Below are 12,612 nucleotides of genomic sequence, written 5' to 3' on the forward strand. Positions count from 1 at the left end.
GAAGAGGTGTCAAAGACATTTCTTTAACAAAAGGATTTTCTTGTTCTTATAATAATATAATGTTACATCTGTGTATCAGTCTTTTCACAAAAAAAAAAACTCTGTAAACCTAAGAAGATAAATACATTTTCTGACCATACCTATAGTTATCCCAGTATCTGACTAATTTCAAAGACAACTTTCTGTGTTGATTTCAGTTATTGTGTCTGCCACAAAACAAATAAAATAAATATTTATTTAAACAAATATTTTGGAAAAAAACATGTGAAGGGGGCACCCGGATTTGAACCAGGGACCTCTTGATCTGCAGTCAAATGCTCTACCACTGAGCTATACCCCCTTGTGGCGAAAGAGTAACTTTTAGAAACAGCTTACATATGTACAGTAACTGATCTGAGTTAGAATCCGCTGTTTTACTGTTTGGATGAAGAAATTCAATGTGTATGATTAGGATTTGCTGATAGTTCAATTAGAATTTTATGTAATAATTGGTACATTACATACAGAAGAAGGATGCTGCTCTTTTTTCTTTTCTAATAACAAAGTCATTGGGATAAAAAAAATCTCATTGATATCAGTGACATAGACAAAAATGATTGGAGTGCTGTCAACCCATCACAGTGAGATCAGACAATAGCAGTGTATCTCTAAACTACACCAGGCACAATGCTATCCTGTGTTGCATTCCAAAAAAAGAGTAAAGTGCCATTTGGGCAGCAAAATGAATGACTAATGTGTTTTAACGCATATTACCATGTGTTACCCAAAGACATGATCTCAGCTTATGAGAAAAAGCTGACTTTGCATGTGTCTGCACAGAGCATTACAGTGCACATAAAGTTTAAATTTTTGTTGTATTACTTTTTACCTTTTCTAAAACATTTCCCTAATATATACTGCAAGCAGGTTTATCATTAAAGTGGTTATAAAGGTTTCATTTTTACCCCTATTGCATTCTCTGCCTTAAGGTAAAAAAACTTTCAAAAGCCTTCAAAAAGGGGACCTCTTACAGGGGACTTGGCAGCTGCAGGCATCATCCCAGTATTGTTTTTTTCAGGAGGTGATCGGCTTTTTTTTATATAAAAGCCATCTTAGTGTCTAATTAGATGCTGGATTGCTCTTACAGACAGCAGGAGGGGTTCCCCCAACCCCCTTCGGTGCCTCACTGGGCTCCTTGCCCCTCCAGAGAACCCAGAACTGAAGTTGGCTTATGATCGAGCTTTTTGAAGACCAGAAGGTGTTCGATCAAATCTATGGTATAGGAAACCGTAAGAGACTAGTACTTTGCCGGATGTAAACAGAGCCATTTTTAAATTGGGAAAGCATCTGATCACACTGATCTGGTGTGATCAAATGCTTTTAAGGGCAGAGGAGACATCTGGGTTCTAATAAACCCCAGATCTCTCCATAAAGGGAACTTGTCACTGCCTGTTGATGTCACAAGGGATGTTTACATTCCTTGGGACAGCAAAAAAAGTGATTTAAAAAAAAAAAAAAAAAAAAAAAAAAAAAAATATATATATATATATATATACAGTATATATATATATATATATATATATATTAAAATGAAAACTTTTTTTAGAGCGCACACGCACAAAGTCGAATGCAAGTGATGGTCCCGCAAGTGTATGTAAACAGTGATCACACCACATATGTGAGGTATTGCTGCAAATATTAGTGCAAAAGCAACAATTCTAGCACCAGACCTATTGTGTAACTCAGCACGGGTAACCTGTAAAGGCTTTTAAAGAGTTGGCTGTAGAGATTTTTAAATACCATAGTTTGGCGCCATTCTGCGAGCATGCACAATTTTAAAGTATTACATGTTAGGTATCTATTTACTCGGAGTAACACAATCTTTTATATTTTACAAAAAAAATGGATATTATATTGTGTTTGTGTGCATTAAACGTCATTAAAGTGTATTTTTTCAAAAAAATTTACATTAAAAAAAGGAGGGCCTTCAAAATGCACGTTTTAGGACTGAAGAATAGTTAAAACACCCCCCAACTTATTTTTTTCACCACTACTTGCAGACTTTCCAGAGATCTCACTACTCTCCACACACTCTCACACTGTATGATTCACTCTGTAGTAAAGGGGAGCCATCTTTATGGTTATTTGGCTGCACCCAGTGATAACCCACTTCCGATGTACGTACACCAATGGGAATTGAACTTGGGGATTCAGTTCACCCCTCAACAAACAGAAAAGATTTTTCTACTAGCCTACAAGTCATCTATTGTAAATCAGTACCATGAGGTACTCCTTGAACCCTTCACTAGCGTGCCGCAACCACTTGCATTGCACACAGGTAAGGGGTGGTTACAGAACGGCCCTATTTACTTGAAAGTGACAAGGTATAATTATTACAGGTATAGTTCCTACCACGAATGAATGCATAATCGCTGTGGCATGTGTACATCCCCAGCCTCTGCCTATGCAGCTAAAGGGGAAGCAGTTGGGGAGGCAGTAAAAATGTGACTAATAAAAATATTATTATTATACAGGATTTAAATAGCACCAACAGTTTGCTCAGCACTTTACAATACAAAGGGAGACAATACAGCAACGATATAGTTCAATGCAAGAGGTTTAGGAGGGCCCTGCTCCTTGGAGCTTACAATCTAAGAGGGAGGGGCTGGTAGTACAAAAGGTAATAACTGTGGGGATGAACTGATAGGAGAGATAGAAGATTAGGTTATTAGCTGAAGGCAGGATAGGCTTCCCTGAAGAGATAGGTTTTCAGATATCGCCTAAAAGTGGGCAGAGTAGGTGAAAAATGGATAGATTGGGGTAGAAAATTCCAGAGGATGGGGAGGCTCTGGAGAAGTCTTGAAAATGAGCATGGGAGGAGGAGACAAGGGAGCTAGAAAGCAGTAGTTTGTGGGAGGAGCAGAGAGGATGGTTTGGGTGATATTTGAAGACAAGATTGGTGATTTAATTTGGGGCAGAGTTGTAAATGGCTTTATATGTTATTGTTAATGTTTTGAAATGTATTCGTTGGGCAATGGGAAGCCAGTGGAGGGATTGACAGAGAGGGATGGCAGATATGGAATGGTTAGTTAAGGTGGATGAGTCTGGCAGTGGCATTCATAATAGACTGAAGAGGGGATAGCCTGCAATTAGATAGGCCAATGAGGAGGGAGTTACAATACTGAAGGCGAGAGATAACAAGGGAGTGAATAAGTTGCTTAGTGGTTTCAGTGGTTAAAACAGGGCGTATATTGGAGATGTTGCGGAGGTGAAGTATACATTATTTAGACAGTGATTGGATTTGGAGCTGAAAGGACAGATGGGAGGCTAGGATTATACCTAGTACCCTGGCATGAGGGGAGGGACTGATGGTTGTATTATTGATCTTGATGGAGAAGTCAGGGGAGGGGGCAGGGGCTGGAGGGAATAGTATGAGCTCCATTTTAGAAAGATTTAGTTTGAGGAAGTGGAGTGACATCCATGCTGATATGTCACCTAGTAGGTTAGTAATGCAAGAGGAGACTGAACCGGTGAGGTGAGGAGTAGAAAGATAGATTTGGGTGTCATCAGCATAGAGATGGAACTTAAAGCCATAGGAGTTTATCAATTGACCAAGGGATGAGGTGTAGATGGAGAAGATAAGGGGTCCTTGGACAGAACCTTGAGGGACCCCCACAGAAAGAGGAAGTGGAGGGGAGGAGACCAAGTTATAGGTAATGCTGAAGGAGTGCTGCGATAGGTAGGAAAAGAACCAGGAGAGAGCAGAGTCTCGGAGGCCAAGAGAGTGGAGGATTTTTTTGAGGAGGAGGGGATGGTCAACAGTATCAAAAGCCGCAGAGAGGTCAAGTAGTAAGAGTATGGAGTAGTGGCAATTGGTTTTATCAGTTAGTAAATCATTAGTGAGCTTTAGTAGGGCAGTTTTAGTGGAGTTGAGTGAGTAAAAGCCAGACTGTAAAGGGTCAAAAAGGTTGTTGTCAGTGGGGTAGGAGCTCAGGCGATTGTAGACTAAGCATTCTAAGAGTTTAGAGGTAAATGGGAGCAGGGAAATGGGTCTTGAGTTGTTGAGATTGGTGGGGTTCAGCAAGGGCTTTTTAAGTATGGGAGTGATCTGTACATGCTTTAGAGGGGAGGGGAAGGCACCAGTAGAAAGGGAGAGATTGAAGATGTGAGTGAGGGAGCATAGGATAGAAGAGGGTGACCATAGTAGTTGTGAGGGGACAGGATCCAGGAGGCTGGTGATGAGATGGGCTTCTGAGAAAACTTTAGTGACCTATTCAGTAGTAGCAAGGTCAAAAGAGGAAAGTGTTGAGATTGGTTTAGTATAAAGTATGCTAAGTGGAATAGAAGTCTGTGTAGTGGGGATGCCCCTACGAATTGCATCAATCTTGTTTGTGAAATGATTGGCAATCTCGTAAGCAGTGAGTGAGTTACTGGGTGGAGGTGGAGAAAGTAGAGAGTTAAAAGTAGAGAAGAGACGATGAGGACTGGATGACAAGGTATTAATAAGAGTGACAATTAGGCTTGTTTGGCAGCATAGAGGGAGGAACTGTATTTTAAGAAAGCAGATTTATATAGGGTGAATGCTTGCTCACTCCAGTGTACGACTATATCTCTTAAGATTTCAGGTGTCGTCAGTCTGCCAAGGTTGTAATGGTCGGGGCCTGATACTTTGTGTAGTTAGAGGAGCAAATGAGTCTAGTGCGGATGAAAGTGAACTGTTGTAGACAGAAGTGGCCAGGTCAGGGCAGGACAGGGGAGAGATTCTGTCGTAGAGGTTGCAAAGTGGAAAAGAGAAGGGTTAAAGTTGTGAAGGTTTCTGCGGGTGATTGTTTGCTGCTTGGAGGGATAGGCGTTTGAAGATGAGGACACTGTGAAGGTGATGAGATTGTGATCAAAGAGAGGAACAGTGGGTGTTGGTGAGGTTGTGGGGAGTGCAAAGGTTGTAGAAAACAAAGTCTAAAGTATTCCCATCAGAGTGAGTGGAGGACTGTTTCCATTGTGCTAAGGCAAAAGATGAGGTTAGGTTGAAGAGCTGGGATGTAGCTGGGTTGTTCACATTAATGGGGATGTTAAAATCTCCAAGAATGATAGGGGGTATTTCAGTGGAGAGAAAGTAGGGTAGCCAAGCAAAGAAGTTATCAAGAAAGCGAGTGTGAGGGACCGCCGAGCGGCATCACTAGCACTCCACTGGTCAGGCGTGCCCAGAGCGCGGAGTCTAAGCCCCAGGGTACTTGTTCACCAGGGCCCCTGATGGTGGGGATGGACTTGTAGTACCCCGAGACCAGGTCGCCTCTACTGAGCACACCTGTCAGTGGTAGGGGTGTTCGCCAGGGGCTCCAACCAGGGAGAGCCAGATGTGAGGAGGTCGGGTGACCCCAATGGGATGGATGGATGGATGGCTGAGCAAGTGCGTAGTCAGACAGGCCGAGTCGGTAACGTAGAGGACGGTAGGGTACAAGGGAGCAGGCAGAGCATCGTCGGGTCACACGCCAGGTCAGCAACAGGAGGTCAGATCTAATGAGGGGCATCCAGGGAGAGAGGTCAGGCAAGCAAGGGTCTGGGCAGGAGAAATCAGCAGGTCAAGAAACAATCCGGGTCAATAAACTTACTAGGCACAGGTACAGAATCACAGGAAGCAGGTAAGACCAGAAGGCAACGAAATAACAGCTCAGGGACCTTTAAGTATCCCGCCCTGCGCTGCCATTGGTGCCCAGCGGGCGGCCGCGGCTTCTACTGCGCATGCGCGAACTCGAACGCCGCGGCCGGCCCGGACCTAGTGCCCGTGTACAGGGCGGAGCAGTGCGCCTGCGCCGGGACCGTCGCGGCAGGGATCGAGGAGATCCCTGACATTGCCCCCCCCCTACGGGCAACCTCCGGATGCCCACCCGATCTCTCCACCACGGGTGATCACAAAGAAACCTCCGGACAAGTCTAGGTGCATGGACATTATGGGCTGGTTCCCACGAATTGTCTTCAGGGCCGTAGCCCTTCCACTTGATGAGAAATTGGGTCTGGCCCCCCCTTCGTCGGCACTTCAGGATTGCCTCCACCTCGAATTCTTCTTCCTCTTCAACCGTTACGGCCTCCGGAGGCCTGGATTCCCGTTCCGGGAAGGCATCAGGGACTACTGGTTTCAACAGGGACACGTGGAAGACAGGGTGGATCTTGAGTGTCTCAGGGAGAACAAGTTCATAGGCCACTTCATTGACCATCCGTTTGATGCAAAAAGGGCCTATAAATTTAGGTCCCAACTTCTTTGACGGGCAGAGCATCTTCAAGTTTGACGTAGCCAGCCAAACCTTCTTTCCGGGCTGCAACACCAGGTCCCCTCTTCGCTTCCTATCAAAAGCCCTCTTGTAGTCTTCTTGGGCTTGACGAATGGCTTCCTGTAGTTTTTTATTGTTGGAAGTGAAGAAGGTCAGTGCATCCTGTGTCGCTGGAATCGGGCATTCCGGGACTAAGTCCGGGAGGAAGACAGGATGAAACCCATAGTTGGAGAAGAACGGGGACTGCCCAGTTGCTGAATGGCAAGCGTTGTTGTACGCGAATTCCGCCAAAGGGAGAAGTGGCACCCAGTCGTCCTGAGAGAATGATGTGTAGCATCGCAGGTATTGCTTCAGGGTCTGATTGGTCCTTTCGGTCTGACCATTGGTCTGAGGGTGAAATGCCGAGGAAAGGGACAACTTGATATCCAGGGCTTTGCACAACGCCCTCCAAAACCGCGAGGTAAACTGCACCCCTCGGTCCAAGACGATGTCTTCGGAAACCCCATGCAGTCTAACGATCTCTCGAATAAAGACTTGCGCCGTCTCGGCTGCTGATGGAGTCTTCCGTAAAGGAATGAAATGGGCCATCTTGGATAAGTGGTCCACGACCACGAGAATTGCTGTGTGGTCCAGTGAAGGTGGAAGCTCGACTATGAAGTCCATAGAGATTTTCTGCCAGGGCCGTTCAGGGATGGGTAATGGACGTAGCAGGCCCCACGCCTTATTTCTTGAAGGCTTGTTCCGCTGGCAGATGGCACAGGAGCCCACGTAATTCTTACAATCCTTGGCCATGTCCGGCCACCAGAAGGAACGTCGGAGAAGTTCCAGGGTCTTGACCGGCCCAAAATGTCCTGCCATTGGGTGGTCATGGCAATGTCCCAAGACTAAGGTTCGGGCATCCTCTGGCACCACAATCCGGTCCTCCCTCCATAGGAGTCCCTCCTTGTTCTGGAGGGGCGCCCCATCGGAGGTAGACATCGCTGTGGACGCTCTCAGGATCTCGGAGCGAAGGTTCGTCTGGAGGGCCAAGAAATTTCCTGCAGGAAGAATAGTGTCGGGTACTGGGGTCTCCTTGGTGTCCTCGTACATGCGCGACAACGCGTCAGGCTTCGTGTTTTTCGAGCCGGGCCTGTATGTGATGTGGAACTGGAACCTCGAGAAAAACAATGCCCATCTTGCTTGTCGTGGGCGCAGACGTTTGGCCGTCCTCAGATATTCCAGGTTCTTGTGGTCCGTGAATATCAGGATGGGATGGGAGGCACCTTCCAGCAGGTACCTCCATTCTTCTAATGCGGTTTTGATAGCCAGTAGTTTGCGATCCCCAATGTCGTAGTTCCTCTCCGCAGGGGTAAGTTTCCGTGAAAAGAATGCTACTGGGTGAAGTAATTCCTTGGCGCCCTTCCGCTGGGAAAGGATGGAGCCAACCGCGTTTTCTGACGCATCTACTTCTAAGATGTAGGGCAGGGAGGCGTCGGGATGACCCAGAATGGGTGCCGAGGTAAATAACTTTTTTAGTGCTTCAAAAGCTTCCTGTGCCTCTGGCGTCCATCTGAATCGCGTCCCGAGCTTGGTTAACTGAGTGATGGGGGAGACCAGACCCGAGAAGTTCTTGATGAACTTCCGGTAGAAGTTTGCGAACCCAATGAAACGTTGGACACTTTTCCTGTCCGTGGGTTCAGGCCAATCTAGGATCGCAGAGACCTTCTGAGGGTCCATTGCGACCCCCGTGGTGGAGATAATCAGACCCAGAAATGTAACGCTAGCCTGTTCAAAGCAGCATTTCTCTGCTTTAGCGTACAACCCGTGCTGCCGCAACCGCCCCAACAGCTTTGTTACATGTACCCTGTGCTCCCCCAGGGAGGATGAGAAAATCAAAATGTCGTCTAAGTAGACGATGACAAAGATGTCCAGGAAGTCCCTAAAGATGTTGTTTACAAAGTGCTGGAAGGTGGCTGGCGCATTGCACAACCCGAAAGGCATGACCAGGTATTCGAAATGGCCGAAACGGGTGCGGAAGGCCGTCTTCCACTCATCCCCCTCCCTTATGCGAACCAAATTGTAGGCTCCCCTTAAGTCCAGTTTGGTAAATACTACTGCAGCTTTTAAGCTCTGGAATAATTCAGGTACCAGTGGTAATGGCTAACGATTTTTAATTGTGACCCTATTCAGCTCCTGATAGTCAATACATGGCCTCAAAGTCTTGTCCTTCTTTTCTACAAAGAAGATCCCTGCACCTGCTGGGGAAGTGGAGGGAAGGATGAATCCCTTTCGGAGGCTGTCCTCAATATAGTCCTTCAGGGCCCCTAATTCTAGCTCAGAAAGGGGAAAAATTCGCCCGAACGGAATTTCAGAACCGGGTAACAGATCAATAGAACAGTCATATGGGCGGTGGGGGGGGTAGAGCATCTGCTCCCCGTTCACTGAACACATCAAGAAACTTATGATAGGCTGCAGGAATCACTTGTTTTAGACTGTCATCCCCTTCAGAGCACAGGAGGACCTGGGGGACCTCCGGGCCCGAAGTTCGACACAGTTCCCGACAGTATGGGGAAGGGAACGAGACAACCCCAGTTTCCCAGTCAATTTGGGGGTTATGGGCCCGCAACCAAGGGAGCCCCAGAATGACTGGGAAAAGGGGTGATGCAATAGCATCCAGGCGGAGGAGTTCCCGGTGCTGACCGGCAATGGAAGTCACGATGGAAGGGGTCTCCTGGTTAACTACCCCTGACTTAATCCGGGAACCATCAGCCAAAAAGATGTGAAACCCCTTCTCCTTTGGGCGGAGGGGGATACCCTGCTGGTGAGCAAAATTGATATCCAAAAAACAGCTGCATGCCCCCGAATCAACTATGGCCGTCACCTCCACGGTCCTTTCTGAAAGCTGAAAGGAGAGGGGAACAACTAAGTACTGGGACGGATTCATATTGCCAACAGATAAAGAAGATGAGGTGAACTTACTCAGTTTCTGCGGGCAGGAACGCACCATGTGACCAGCTTCGCCACAGTACAGACACAGATTCTGGGAGCGTCTGCGCTGGCGTTCCTCAGGCGATAGTTTAGGCCGTGCCAGGCCTATCTGCATGGGTTCGGGAGCATCTTCAGACGGCAGGTTCTGGATGTTTGGCCTAGTATGTTGACCGGATCCTTGGAATGACCCCCAGGTATTTCCGCGACCCTGACCAGACCTCTCCAATCTGCGCTCCCGTAGCCTACGGTCAATTTTAATGGTGAGTGCAATCAAGTCCTCTAATGTCTCGGGCACCTCCACCCGGGCGAGCTCGTCTTTCAGAGCCTCAGAAAGGCCCATACGGAACTGGTGCAAAAGTGCGAACTCGTTCCAACGAGTGTCACCCATCCAGCGCCTAAAGTCAGAGGCGTATTCCTTAGCCACCCGCCGACCTTGTCGGAGTGCGTATAATGTGGCCGAGGCCGCCCGTTGTGGGTCATCGTATAAGATGGCCATAGCGTTAAAGAAGCTGTCGACCGTAACCAGGTGAGGATCATTGTTTCCCCTTAGTCGGTGGGCCCAGTCTTGGGGTTCACCCTGCAACAGGGAGACAACAAACCCCACTTTCACCGATTCTGTCAAAAAGGTCCGTGACTGCAGTTCAAAACAGAGCAGACAGGAGTCACGGAATGACCGAAAGCGTGTGCGATCCCCGTGGAAGCGCTCGGGTAAGGGTACTCGGGGTTCCGCCATAGGGAGTGATGTGGAAGGCTGCTGCGACCGGCGGTGCAGGAGCCGGGGCCTGTGAAACAGGAACAGATATGGTGCAGGCCTGAAACCGATTCTCGATCTGCAGACATCTGTCCTGTAATGTGTTTACTGCTTGCGTCAGGGTAGCCAGGTGCCTGCAAACCTCGTCCAAAGGGGAGAGCCCTCCTCGAGGCTCAGTCATGGCCTTCTGGTACTGTGAGGGACCGCCGAGCGGCACCACTAGCACTCCACTGGTCAGGCGTGCCCAGAGCGCGGAGTCTAAGCCCCAGGGTACTTGTTCACCAGGGCCCCTGATGGTGGGGATGGACTTGTAGTACCCCGAGACCAGGTCGCCTCTACTGAGTACACCTGTCAGTGGTAGGGGTGTTCGCCAGGGGCTCCAACCAGGGAGAGCCAGATGTGAGGAGGTCGGGTGACCCCGATGGGATGGATGGATGGATGGCTGAGCAAGTGCGTAGTCAGACAGGCCGAGTCGGTAACGTAGAGGACGGTAGGGTACAAAGGAGCAGGCAGAGAATCGTCGGGTCACACGCCAGGTCAGCAACAGGAGGTCAGATCTAATGAGGGGCATCCAGGGAGAGAGGTCAGGCAAGCAAGGGTCTGGGCAGGAGAAATCAGCAGGTCAAGAAACAATCCGGGTCAATAAACTTACTAGGCACAGGTACAGAATCACAGGAAGCAGGTAAGACCAGAAGGCAATGAAATGACAGCTCAGGGACCTTTAAATATCCCGCCCTGCGCTGCCATTGGTGCCCAGCGGGCGGCCGCGGCTTCTACTGCGCATGCGCGAACTCGAACGCCGCGGCCGGCCCGGACCTAGTGCCCGTGTACAGGGCGGAGCAGTGCGCCTGCGCCGGGACCATCGCGGCAGGGATCGAGGAGATCCCTGACAGCGAGACTCCGGTCCAGGAGGTGGATAGATCTCTGCAATCCTCAAAGAAATGGGAGAAAATATCCGAATGCAGTGAGTCTCAAAAGAAGAGAAGGATAGAGACTGAGAGGTAGGGAGGACTTGAAAGGTGCTCAGTGGGGAGAGAACCAAATCAACCCACCTCTTTTCCGAGCACTGGGTCTGGGGGAGTGAGTCCAGTGGAGGCCTGCATAGGAAAGTGCTGCGGGAGAAGAAGAATCTGCTGCTTGAAGCCAGGTTTCTGTAATTGCTAGTAGGAGGTGGGAGACAAAAAGGTCATGGACAGAGGTGAGCTTATTACAGACAGAGAGGGCATTCCAAAGTGCACATGAAAAAGGGAAGGTGGTTTTTAGGAGCATGGGGATTGAGATTAAATTGAGTGGATTGTGACTATTGCTGGAGGAAAGAGGGTGTCTGGTGTGAGGGTGCAATACTGGAGGACCATGCTTTGGGGAGATATCCCCAGAGGTTAGTAGAAGAAGGCAGGATGAGGAAAGTTAGGCAGGAGTGGGATGTAAATGAGTGCACATGTCTTCCTGTAGTAAGAAGTCACAATTCACTCGCCAAAGACTCCAAAAACTGACTAGTATCACACTGACTAGAGTGACATATGAGAGTGACATTGACACATGAAACAATGACTGTTAATGAGGTTTAGCAGCTTATTGACATTTGCTATAGCAGTACTATCTAAAGCAGAAATGTCCTACCTAACCACTGGCCAGTGGGATGAAACTTAAAGTCCCTCAACGTTGGGGCCCTTTAATCAATGGAAGAGCGCTCACTCTCTGCATGGGAGAGTATTTGTAATCCAGGGGTAGCAGGATAGCACAGTCTCCTTTAAGCAGAATCTTGCAGTGAACATTGCAATAGAAAAAAACAACACTTCAACAAAATCTTTACCATACAGGGGAAATCCTGATATACTGACACTTGCTCAGTATATTCAAAGCAGCAAGCTTCTGTGTGGATTTGGAACTAAAACACACTCTTCAGCCACAGCACAAGTTTTGAGGAGTCAATCACCAGTAATATACAGACACAGAGTTCTCTCGTCAATCAGCAGCAGGAATAGCTAATTCTGAGCAGCTTGGGCTTTCCAAGATCTGTGTCACTCTGAGAATTAGAGAGCAGGCTTTCTCATGACCATTCTCCAGAGATGAACAGCAAATGCAGCAATATCAAAATCCCCTTTCACCACAGAGTACTCACTGTTTCTGGATTGTCCTCTAGATAGCATTAGACAGTAGTGAAAATCCTCTCACTTTCAGCAGCTCCAAACTTTGAGAGACACATGCACTTGAGTGGCTGTAATCCTGAGTGTCAGGCAGGACAATCCTTAGTTTGCACACTGTCCTCCTGCCACAATTTCTCTGCTACACACTCCCAGCCAAGCCCATGGGCTCTAGCAGCACAGAGAGTGAGACTCTGTGACTTTACACCAGGAGCCCTTGCTCCATGCGGTCCCCTGAAAATGTCTCCTTCCCCACATGTCCTTCTTCCTTTTTCCTCTCTCCTTTCCTCCACAGCCAATAATAAGTCCAGCTGCAACAGCGCTGCTATGGGTGGATCCTTCTCAGCTGTAGCAACAACCAATTAGAGCACAGTCCTGCTTTGCCTGTCTGTCACTCACAAAGAGGGAAAAGAAAAAAATGCTTTGCAACTGCTGTTTAAGATTTAAAGCAACCAGCACATCTCTACACTAATATGAAAAGTAGGCATACAGGCGGCATATTAAA

The 12,612-nt window shown here is 48.0% G+C and overlaps 1 non-coding gene across 1 annotated transcript; it reads right to left on the reverse strand.

The window, feature by feature from the left end:
- Positions 1-268: 268 nt before the first annotated feature.
- TRNAC-GCA (transfer RNA cysteine (anticodon GCA)) lies at positions 269-340 on the reverse strand. The gene has a single exon. It is a non-coding gene; the product is annotated as a tRNA-Cys (tRNA).
- Between the last annotated feature and the right edge of the window lie 12,272 nt (positions 341-12,612).

Source organism: Staurois parvus, unplaced genomic scaffold (assembly GCF_062004578.1).
Source record: "Staurois parvus isolate SC_StPar_1 unplaced genomic scaffold, SC_StPar_1.0 ptg000334l, whole genome shotgun sequence".
Classification (NCBI taxonomy): Eukaryota; Metazoa; Chordata; class Amphibia; order Anura; family Ranidae; genus Staurois; species Staurois parvus.